Genomic DNA, 12,111 nt, shown 5'->3' with positions numbered 1-12,111 from the left:
CTGAGGTTTCACCAACTCGATTATGAAAACAGGCTTTTGCTCAGCTGGGAATAATCGATCCAGACACGGAACACCATACCAAAGGTCAAATTCAAAAATACCCATTTAATGCAGAAATTAGTGAGCTCAGCCAACTACATAATACCAAACTAGCGCTGGTGACTGGAGAGACTGGTGCCCAGCTCTAAGGGTCAGAGGCTCTAGAGCCCCCCCGCGTGCCCAGGGGGTGAATCACGGCTCTGTTCTTCTTAACAGCTGTGTGACTTTAGGCAAGAGACCTAATTCTCTAGGCCTCACTTTCCTTATAGGTAAAATGGGGATATTAGCACTTTTTGGTGGGGTGGCTTATAAGCACTAATAAACCTGCGTGTATAGGAGTCCATATATTTAAAGGACATCTCCGGTAACACTATAAACATTCATTAAATGTCAAAAGGAAACATAAAAAATCCACCTGCCAAACTATTTCATTTTATAGTTCTTAGGCTGGATAACTAGTTCACAGATGTACTTTTTAAAAATCACTCTGCTTTATCACTTATATAAGTTATGAATGTATCTTCTATATGTCAAATACTGCATTTTTTTTTTTTAAAGAACAGACTTTATAGACCACCACACTGCTAGTTTCAAACTGGTCTGAGGTGGAAACTGACTGTAAGGAAACCTACCCTGTTTTCTTACAATCAGTAAGGAAATGGGGTAGGTTAGGTCTCTCATAGAGGCCTAGTACTGGGCTTCAATCTGAAAGAACTGAAAGCCTTAAATTCATTGAAAATTAGCAGGAGATAACAGGAACTTCTGAAATCACCTGGTCCAATTCCCACATTGTGTAGATGAGGAAATAGGAGATGCTGATGAGTGTCTTAAGATCTTCCAGGTCAGACATGAGACCTTTCCTGTTACCTATGTTTTTGGTACCTATTTCAAGTGGACAGCAATGAAAAACACATTTTGGAAAGGGAAAAAGACACAGTTCGGAAGGGTTAAGGTAGGGATCTAACAATAGGAGCTAACATTTGCAAACGTTTATTATAACCCAGGCCTTATGCCAAGCACTTTGCATGGTAGCCTTACATAATTTTTGCAAAACCTGTGAGGTAGTTACTATTATTAATTCCACTTTCAAATGAGAAAGTAGAGTCCTATCAAAAGTAAATGGCTTGCCCCAAATCACAAAGCTGGTGAGCACTAGGGTCGGTAAATGAGCCCACGCTGTCTGACTCCAGAGCCGGAATCTTCCCCGCTGGATACCGTCCAAGCGTGGGAACTGAAAAAGCAGTGAAGTTCTCGATCCCTCATTCTTTCTCCTACTTTTTTGGTCATGTCTCTGTTCAGAGGCAATGCAGAGATACATAGTAAAGAAAGTGGGGGGAGTGGGTGTTGTTGCTGCTGTTTGTTTGTTTCTAATTCCAGTATAGTAACATACAACATTATGTCAGTTTCAGGTGTACAATACAGAGATTCAACAATTCTGTACATTACCCAGTGCTCATCACTGAGAGTGTACATAAATAAGGTGTTTTTCAAATAAGAAGAGATGCCATTAATTTAGAGGTTACTTATTCTGTGGTATATAAGGTGCCACCCACACTTGTCAAGGTCATGAGGCACATGATGGTGCTACTGGGGAAGGTAGAACCCATGCAGCATGAGCAGGGCTAGGGCTCTAAGACCCCATTTCCTTAGTCAGGGGACAGTGTGTCCCTGTCCAACCAGCAAATCTTTACTGAGCCCCGCCAAACACCCTTAACTAAATCTGTCCTTATAGAGAGAAGAAATTCAGCATAACCCTGCTCTCAGAGAACAGATCACCTTCAGCTTGGACTCGTACTCTTCTTACACTTCAGCAGTTGACTATCAGCAGCACTGGAGACTGTGGAGCTCCCAATGCCCAATTACTGCCCTGTGATACCATGCAGCTCACCCAACCTTCGCTAGACCTCTGTGCACACTGGGCAGATGAGCTCCATCCTCCTCTCCTTCAAGTTCTGAAAGCTTTTTGTCTTTGAAGAGGAGGAATAATTTTCATCTCCAGCTTTCTCTTGTCTATCACGAGGGAGTTTGCTTGAGGCTAACAAGGGGTTAACTTGGGGAGCTAACAACAACAACAACAACAAAATGCAAAAAGAGGATAATTTCTCTATTGCTTCTAACTTTGGGAAAGAACCTATGGGATTCCATAGCATTTGCTCAAAAATGTTCAAAGGAAGACGTGGAAAATTTCATCCTCAACACTTCACTGCCTAAGAAAAAAAAATCCCCGAACTCCAGGGGCCAATTATTCTGCTGTCTCGGACTTTGACCTTAGAAAGGTTCGAACCTGCCTGGAACTGAGGGCCGCTGACAGCAGAGCACCGGCTATATGAGCAGCCAGTATCTAGGGGGGTCAGATCTAATGACTGCCGGCCGTCAGAGCATCATTCACAAGTTACAGTACCACACTAAACCTATGGGCTAAATGAGTAAGAGCAGCAAATTTCACTGTTATTTAAATTCATAAGTTCCTACTATGTTCCCAATATCATGCTGAGAGCCGGGTCTCAAAACACTGGCAGGCCTTTACAAGTCAACTAATACTGGACTCCACTGATAAAACTAGGCCAAGAGCAGGCAAGTGAGAGCAGAACATAAGGGAAGCAAGAGGGAGGGGTGATGGGAGGGCTTAGTGTTTGCAAAGAGAAGCGAGGTTGGAATCTTTGTGATACGAATTAGAAAGGAAGACTCAAGTGATACTGTGAGCTGGAGTTTAGAATGGAGTGGTCTGACTGTCTCCCTTGTTTCCGTTTTTCCCTCACCAGTTGGGTTTAAAATTTGAAAAATAACCTTAATAAAGAGCTAAAAAGAGTTGGGTTCCAAACCTGACTTTAACTTTGTAACCTTGAGCTACTTAATTTTTCAAAACCTGCTTCCTCTACTGTAAAAGGGAGGTAACATGTATATGGGAGTTCAATGCTAGTCACACTTTTGTGTGTTTGAAACGTCCATATTTTCATGGAGATATTAATATCTATTGCTTAGTGGCTGTAAAGATTACCAGAAATAATTATGGAAAATACCTAGCCAGAGCCTGGCACTTTGTGGTATTCAATAAATGGTCACTATCATTATCAACATGCTATTTTTTAAAGTTCCGGGATGAGGTCAAGGAGAACAACCAGTGAATTAACAGCTGCAGACTGTACACTTAGGAGTATCTGGATGTCTGTACAAGGACAATCTTTGCATATATGGGTCTTATAGGCTCGCTCTTTTATCTACTTTCATCTTTCCCTTCCTGCTTTATTCATCCATTCAACAAATATGCACAGACTGCCTACTGTATGTAGGACACAGAGCTACGTACTGAGAAGGGAGGAGGGCAGACAAGAGAAGAGGTTTTGAGGGGACAACATAACAGGATGGGCTGGGGGTACATCTATGAACCATCTGAAATGACACACAAAAAGTTTTGAGTACATGGGTGTGTAACACCCCTCGAGAAGTTCTGGAGGGACTCCCAAAGGGATTATTAAAAAAAAAAAAAAAAAAGTTAAGACTGAAAATGTAACAAACTTAACAAGAAGCATACAAAATTTATAGGAAAAAACATAAAACACTCTTGAAAGGTCACAAAAGTAGCCCAGAGCAAATGGAAAGATGGGCCAAGATCTTGGATAAGAAGACTCAACATCATAAAGATGTCAGTTCTAAGCTAAATAATAAATTTAACATAATCTCAATAGAAATACCATCCGTTTGTTGCTGTCTAAAACTAAACAAATTGGTTATAAAGTTTATATGGCAGAATAAACAAGCAAAAGCAGCCAGAAAAGCACTAGGAAAGAGCAATATGGAAAAACTGGCCCTTCCAGATGTTAAAAAAAATTATAAAGCCTCTAAAATTAAGACGGTTAAGGGCGCCTGGGTGGCTCAGTGGATTAAGCCGCTGCCTTCGGCTCAGGTCATGATCTCAGGGTCCTGGGATCGAGTCCCGCATCGGGCTCTCTGCTGAGTGGAGAGCCTGCTTTCCTCTCTCTCTCTCTCTCTGCCTGTCTCTCTGTCTACTTGTGCTCTCTCTCTGTCAAATAAATAAATAAAAAATCTTTTAAAAAATAAATAAATAAATAAAATTAAGACGGTTAAGATAATAGCATATGAATCGACAATCAAACCAATGGAATAGAATAGAAAATCCAGTAAGAAACCCAAATGTATACCACAGTTTAGTATCCAATTAAAACAGCATCTCAAATCGATAGGCAAAAAATAAGAACTTTTCTTTCTTTCTTCCTTTCTTTTCAGAGAGAGAGAACAGGGCAGGTGGGAGGGAGGGAGAGAGAGTCTTAAGTGGACTTCAAACCTAGGTGGAGCCCAACTTCATGATCCCAAGACCATGACCTGAGTCGAAATCAGGAGCCAGTGCTTAACTGTCTGAGCCATGGAGGTACCCTGATAAGAATTTTTCATAAGAGATGTTGGAATACCTGGCTGGCTATTGTGGAAAAGATAAAATTGGATCCTTCCTCAAACCAAATGTCAAGATAAATTCCAAAAGGATAAAAACCTTAGATGTTTAAAACATAAAGAGTGAAACCATAGATATACTGAGAGAAAACACTAATGAATTCCCCATAAATTAAGAGCAGGCGAAATTCCTGTGACTCAAAATCTAAAGTAATACACTGTACAAGCCATAAATATAATATGTAAAGATGAAAAACTTTTGTACAGCAATAAAACAACATATGCAAATTTAGGGATATGACAAATTGGAAAAAACATTTTTGCAACTTATATCACAGACATTGGGCAGATAGCTCATATCTCATTAAAGGAGAAAACAAATTTAAACTATACTGAAATTATTTCTTACCTAACAAATGGGCAAAACCCCCCAAATTTTGACATAAGACTCAAGAGAGACAGAGGAGGGGGATCAGGTATGAAATAATCTTCTGTGAATGCAACTTCTTACATAGTTTTGATTTTGGAAACACATAAATGGCTTACATAGTTAAAAAAACAAAATGAGATTTTTAAAAGCAAATCTTAAAGTTTAAAACAAATGAGCCTGTTGATAAAGCTTATCAAGTTGGTGGCATGAGAACCAGAGAAAATACTTGGGAAATACTGACCTCGGGACAGTATTTGACTACATATTTGAAGCAGCACATGGTCCCGGGACAAAGGAATGACATAGAAAGCCCAAACAACATTCAGTGATCTAATGGTCAGTGCAGAGAGTGACACTGCTACCGGCCTGGTAAGTAACATGGCCAGGAAACTCCAAAGCCCCAGAGTGCAGCCTACTTGTCCTGGGAAGGATGAAGTTCTGGGCCCACTGAGCATGACGAACTGGTGCTCAAGTAGAAGGGTGAGAGAGGAGGGAGGGAAAAGAGTTAAGATGAGACTTAAGACAGAGTCTGAGGACAGCAAAGGCCAAGCCAAGGAACTGCATTATCCTGAGGGCAGGCGAGCCATCTGAGAGTCTGAAGCAAGGGGGAAACAATCACATGTGATCTGTGCTTTATAAAGATCACTGACAAGTGTGTACAAAATAGATTAGAAAGGAACAAAGGAAGAAGCCAGCTGGCCAGCTCTGAGGCTATTGTAGTAATTCAGGACGAGAGATTATAGTAGCTTTAACCAAAAGAGAAAAGGGACATCAATAGGCTTGTAGCCTAAATAAATGTGCGCTATTTGTGGTTAGGGAGTGGAAGGAGGGTGGGGAGTTGACAGAAGGGGAAGAACATGGGGGGACTTTCTGCCTTTTGCAACTCTCTGGTGCCATCCACTGAGACTAGGAATCAAAGATAAGCACCGGATGGAAGAAAAATGGCAAGTTCACTGCTGCCAGAGCCCCTGACACCATCCTTCAGTGCGAGTGAGGACAAGGAGTCAAGGACAAAAATCCACCAGTCAGACTGCAGTCTTTGAAAGCTGAGAAACAGATGAAAGTAGCAGGTTAGATGACCTCTTGCAGTATTTTCTCACAATCAGAAACAGAACCACATACCATTCACTTTGTTTTTATATTTTAATAAATTTCAAGTAACCAATATTGAGACCCTCAAAAGCGAGGGATCCTTTGTTTCTAATGGTCCTCATCCTTCTTGGGCCCTTTCCTTCTTAAAAATTTACTTCATCAAACATTGAGAGCCCCGAAATTAGACTCTGCTAAAAGCAGAAGTCACTCATGCCAATGTATCCAGGGGTCAGATAGATGTAAAAATCTCTCTCTGTAAATGTAAGCACTCATTGATAAACACCGTATGGGCCAAACCAACCGTGGCACACAGCAGTTTTCTACTGAGGTCCCATGTTTGCAAACATTCCAAGATAAAGACCTGAAAATAGTTCTTTTCTTGCCATTTGAGTACTAATAAACCAGAAACTGTATCTTCGAGTTGACTTTTTTTTTTTTTTTTTTTTAGGTAAGTGAGGTAAGTTTGGTTTCAGAAAGAGCCGTTTCCCTTCACAGACAACACAGGGATGCCAGGACAAAGGAGGGAGAGCACCTCCCCTCCATCACTCCTCGGTCTCTGCCTCCCTCAACCCATCCCTCTCCTCCTCTCTCCCTCCTAACCCTACTCTCCTACAGTCCTGAGGAATCGAGTCCATCTGCAAGAAGCTGATGCCTAGAGCCCACGTCTTAGGCTGTTAACCACTCTTCCTTTGACCTGTCAGAAGAGACTAATAGGGCAACTGCTACCAAGGTTGCCAAGGCAACATATCGCCAGTGTGGCAGTCTTCTGTAAAATCATGACAATGACCTCTGAGGCATTTCCAAAGTACCTCGTTGGGTAAATAACCTCTACCAGACATGCTCACTTGGCCTCTTTTGACAGGAAACAAGGCCCAAAAAGATACTTTCAAAATTATAGTCAAGACCACGCAGCGGTAAGAAGTAACTGGTTTCAGGGGGTTGTTCAACACTATTTTGGGCCAGTGGTATCACATGTGACATTTCATTGTCAGCTCTGCACCTTGAAGGTCAAGGATCCCTCTGAGACCCGATTAGAGAAATGTGCTCACTCCCCAGAAAAAATGACACCCAGACAAATTTAAAGGATTTGTGGGTCCCCTGAAACTCAACCTCTTACCCCAGATTAACAAGCCAGGATCAGCTATAATGTATTTACTTCATTTAAAGTAATGAAATACTTGGGTGTCGTGAGTTGGAGGATTTGGGGTTAAACACCACCACTGGGTAAGTATAAGGAAAGCCAGCGCTCTTTCCTTACCCCTTTCTGCTGAGGCCTGCAGAAGCCTCAAAACTGCAACAGTCTCGGCAAGTGACACACTGCACCCCCCCCATGACTTGAAGACAGTGACAATCTCATCTCTGAATTTAAGTGCCCTTAATATTTAATTCTTTTCCTCTACATGGCTACAGCTTGCTTTCTTCACATTATCGGGATGATGGCTTTAGAAAGCAGCCTATTGGAGATCCGGAAAACCATAAATTCCAATTCAATTTCCTTGTGAAAATCAAAGAACTCACTCTCTTGAAGAGTTGAAAGCGGCTGAGGGGTCACTGCCTTCCTCCGGGTGCTGGTACACACAGTACTCCAGAAGGGTATCATAAACACCCAGTATAAGGCAACAGGGCATACCAATTTGTTTTTCAATCTATTTTATTTCAGTTCAAAGCTTCTTTGCAGACACAAAGCTCAAGAAAACAAGCCACACTTTGGTTCTACTCAGTCTCCTTCAATCTCCAAAAGCAGCTGAGTGTTGCCAAAGTATGGCTCGTTTTCCTGCAGTGCCTGTCTGCAATGATGCTTTGAACTGAAATAAAATAGATTGAAAAACCAATTCGTATGCCCTCGCTCCTCCTGCAGCTTTACATTATCCTTCAAAACTAGTGTTAGCACTTTCTCTTTACTGGAACCCACCAGACCCAAATCACAGAGTAAAAGTGGAATACTTGAAATGTGAAGGTCCCGCCCAAACCTAAAATAGCAATTTCATGCAGGGCTTATTGTTAACATCGCATTAACATGCCACTCTCCTGTCCGGTTCTTTGCTCCATTTGCTGGACCGGATTACATCACAGTTTAAAGCAAAACTTGACATTGCTGATCTTCTTATACAGTTCGCTGGATTTCTCACTGCCTCTGCAATTTGCACATTCATGAACCCAAACACCTTCTGATTTTTACCAATTCAGAAAGTCTGCTACTTGTTTTAAAGCATCTGATGCCTTGCATCAAGTATGCAACATTATTTTGAAAACTTTCGGGGGAAACCCAAAATCATTTACGAGCAAACTTTGAAATGACCACCAACTAGAAGAAACCTATCATTTTCTTAGACTGCCTTAAGAAAATGCACATGTCTTCAAAGGAGGAACACACTAATGAAAAGTGCTCTGAACTGACTGTTGTATAATTTGGTTAAAAAAAAAAAAAATTAAAAGCCATTTGGAAGAGTTCCTCTCTTAACAGAAACATTAAGAAAAAACAAGATCTGTTCTGTCCCCCTATCCCCATCAAAGATAGAAACATATATATACACCCTCAGTTCTGTTGGTAACATAATCCTGGGTTTTTGTTATTATTTAGCACTTCAAATAAATTTCCGTTGGGGGCCAAATTGTGGTTTGTTTTCTCTAACTGGAATTGAGCAACATGTGTAACAACAACAAAAAGAAAACACCCAACCTGTTATTACATTTTCTCTTATTTAATCCACACAACAACCCTTTGAGGAGGTACCATCATCTGCCTTTCAGTATTAATTTGTAACTGGCCCATGGGCAGGCCACCCAGTTAAAGCTGGCTTCAGGGCCAGAGACTCAGAGCATGGAACTGAATCACAGAACCACTACTCACTTCTTCCAATCCTCCAACACCCCAAATTCTTGCCACCTCACCATCTCTGATCCTATTAAAAAGTTCTTCCTTCCCAGTTGTCTCCCCTCTCCCTTCTTGCTGGACTGGATCCTTGTCGCTCAGAGAGATTCAGATTCAGCTTAAACTACCTTTCTCTAGCGGCTTGCTGGGCCATCCTGGTAAGAGGGGTTTCCCAGGTTATCCCAGGTTAGCCTTGTTTGACTACCTCATCACAGATGCCACTATTTGTCTTAGATATGAGGTGTTAGGTCCATCTCGCTCATGGTAATCACAAGGCCTAGCACAGTGGTATCCGGTACATAGCAGGAACTCAAATATTTGCTCAACCAATGGCCTGAATTTGTTTATTTAATACTTAGGAGATTACAGGCTGTGGGCACTGGCTAGCAGCTGATACAAAACAGGGAAGGGGTGGTCCTGCCCTTGAGAGCATCTCAAGACAGTAGAAAAGATAATAAACACATGGGATAATACCAGGAGCTGTGACCAGCTAAGGTTCAGATCTTAGCTCCCTTGAATATTAGCTATGTAACCCTAAACATCCCTCCTGAGTCTCAGTGTCCTCATCTTTAAAATGGAAATATTAATACTACCTTTGTCATAGTATTGGTGAGAAAACTGAATGATAATCCAAGTAAATAAAGCACATAGTACACTAGCATGCAGAAAACATCTAATAAATATTAACTACTAATTTTACTATGATGCTATGACAGCTGTGGTTTAAATTACCTTTGTTTACCTACAAACCATCTCTCCAAGACCCTACTGAATTTAAATTCTGTGAAAGGCTCAAGACCACGTTGATCTTGTTCACCACTGTATTTCCAGGGATTTGAATCCTTTCTAGTACATAGCAGGTGCTCAATAAATACTGAATGATTCATGAAAGTATGCATGCAGGCGTGGGGTGTTCTGAAATCATTTGTTAGTTAAACTAGTGATGAATAGCTAGGTTTGGGAACTACTGCCAGAGAAGAAAGGCATCTAAATTAGAAAGCAGGGTATGGCAGAAGTTTGACGATTTAGCTAAGTAAAGAAAAACTTCATTTTGAGGTTGTAATTATATCTTCACAAGCCAAACACAGACTCGGATCCAATTTCAAGCCAGAATCAAGGAGCCCCAGGTTGAGACTTGAAAGAAGTTGAAGCCGTGGGAGGTGGGTTACCAAGCACAGGGCTCGCTGGGGTGAGCTCCATTTGCCAGACCTATACTGCACCCTAAGGAAGCTTAACCTCAGAATCTGTCTTAGGTGGAAACATGGGCACTTACTTATGAAGTGTTGTTAACAAACAAACAAACAAACAAAAAACCCTCTGGACATGAAAACAAATAAAACACCTGACTTACTGTAGGCCTATTTTTGTTATCAAAAATAAGGGAAACAATCCCCATGTTGAAGAGCAAACAGATCAGTTAAGGCTAGAGCTTTAGGTGTACGGGGTAGTTTTAACTGGAGTTTCCCACTCCGTGAGAAGTGATCAGAAGAACCGCTGGACAACACTGACCAGTCTGCTTGTCTCTAGGGCTGGGGCTGGCACACTTCTGCAAACGGCAAGGCCTAATAAGCATTTTCGGCTTTGCGGGCTATGCCAGAATCTGTCGCAACGACTCAGCTCAGTCCTTGAGGCAAGAAAGGAGCCACAGATGATACAGAACAATGAACACGGCTGTGCTCCAATAAAACTTCACTTGTGGACCCTGGTATTTGATTTCATATACGGTTCACGAATTACCCGAAAGTCTTCTCCCCGTCCCCGCCACCCCCGCCATTTAAAAATGCAAAAACCATTATATGTTCCCGACAGACAAAAACGGGGTGGGGTAGGGACTGGCCCAAGGCCGGGGTTTCCCGACGCCTGGTGCACCTGGCAGAAGAGAGTGGGGGAGACTCGGGAAGTAGCGGCGAGGAGGCCTCAGATGGCGCCAAGTGGCAGACGGAAAGGGGCGAGGGCAGGCCCCAAGCTGGGGCCAAGCCGAGTGCGCCCCGACGGGGCCCCGCGGCCTCTCCCCACCGCAGACTTACAGCCGAGCCTGCGCTCGGGGTGGGAGCCACCCCCGGGGGTCCGCGTCCCGAGCGAGAGGAGGTGTTTGGGACTTGGCAAAGAGCCCCGCGGAGTTCGCACGCCGAAGGGTCTCAGCGCGCCCCTAATTTGGGGCGCCTCTCGGGCCTCAGCAGCTAAAGGGGTCTCCACGCTGAGTCCCAGCCCCGTTTCTATGGTTACCTGTTCAGCACCGATTCAAACTGCCGTTCTTTATTGACAGCGCCATAGAGGACATGAACACTCCTGCCCGAAGGGAACAATAAAGCTTTCTTCATTCAACAGCGCCAGAGACGCCAGAAGGCGGCCATTTTGAGGCCGGCGCGTAAGGAGTACGAGCGGTGAGGGGGCCGCCCGGCCTGCCCCGCGCGCCACAGTCACGTGCCAGGGGCGGGCCTCAAGGGGCGGGGCCTGCGTCGCGCCGCGACCTCCACCAATGCTGGGACGCTGGGGCTGCCGGGTTGCAGGCTCGTTCCCTGACCCATGACCCTTAGCCACTCTCTCCCCTCCCCACTCTCTCTTTTGAAAGTTTGAGTGGGGTTCCGCGGACTCTTGCTGGGGCACTGCTAGGCTTAGGATCTTATTTCAAGAATAGCACAGAAGTAGACACGGAAGATTTCTCTACATCTTTCCAAAACATGTTCACGTGCAAGGCGGAGACGTGACCTGAGCCGAGTCCCCAGACGCATCCTCATTGGTGGGCAGGCTTGGCGCTGCTCGGCGGTGATAGGCTAACAGGTTCATGTCAGCCAATCGTGGTGTCTTGAAGACATCTTGATCCCGCCTGTCCCTCGTCCCCTCCGGAATGTAGAGGGTGTTGGGGGGGGGGGCGGCGGTGATCATAGCTTTTTTGCTCAGTTTCTCTTTAACACGCTTTGTTGCACAGTGAGCTGTCCTCGTTGGAGATGCTCTTGCCACCCTCATACAGCCAACAGATTAAGTCAGATCCAGACAGTATCAGACAAATTAAGTCACATCAGTGCTGGCCCACTGAACCTCACGCTGTCACTCTGTCACTGACGCACAGCCAATTTTTCTGTCACTGCCAGTCATGCCGCCCAAATCCAGCGCTCTCAGTACAATGCCGAGTTCCCTCTGTGCTTACAGCTGTTACATCCACAATGTCAATATTCGGTCGATCTGAGAGCTGTCATTGTCAGACTGACTCCCACTCCATCACCGTTTTTAATCACAAATTCAATCTGCTGGGCAAAACTGTCACTTGCAT

General features: G+C 43.6%; 1 protein-coding gene across 4 annotated transcripts in view; it reads right to left on the bottom strand.

Moving 5' to 3' along the window:
* ZBTB40 (zinc finger and BTB domain containing 40) overlaps window positions 1-11,264 on the bottom strand; it is a 73,936-nt gene extending 62,672 nt beyond the window's left edge. For 3 of the 4 annotated variants that reach the window (XM_059376576.1, XM_059376578.1, XM_059376577.1), the window contains exon 1: window positions 11,067-11,259. The gene's annotated coding sequence lies outside the window, so the exon portion shown is untranslated. Of the gene's footprint in view, window positions 1-11,066 lie in introns of all 4 variants that reach the window. The other variant, XM_059376579.1, reaches the window with a different exon arrangement.
* Window positions 11,265-12,111: the final 847 nt, after the last annotated feature.

Source organism: Mustela nigripes, chromosome 14 (genome assembly GCF_022355385.1).
Source record: "Mustela nigripes isolate SB6536 chromosome 14, MUSNIG.SB6536, whole genome shotgun sequence".
Classification (NCBI taxonomy): domain Eukaryota; kingdom Metazoa; phylum Chordata; class Mammalia; order Carnivora; family Mustelidae; genus Mustela; species Mustela nigripes.
Note: the sequence above shows the minus strand (reverse complement) of the source record. Positions and strands in the feature narration are given on the sequence as shown.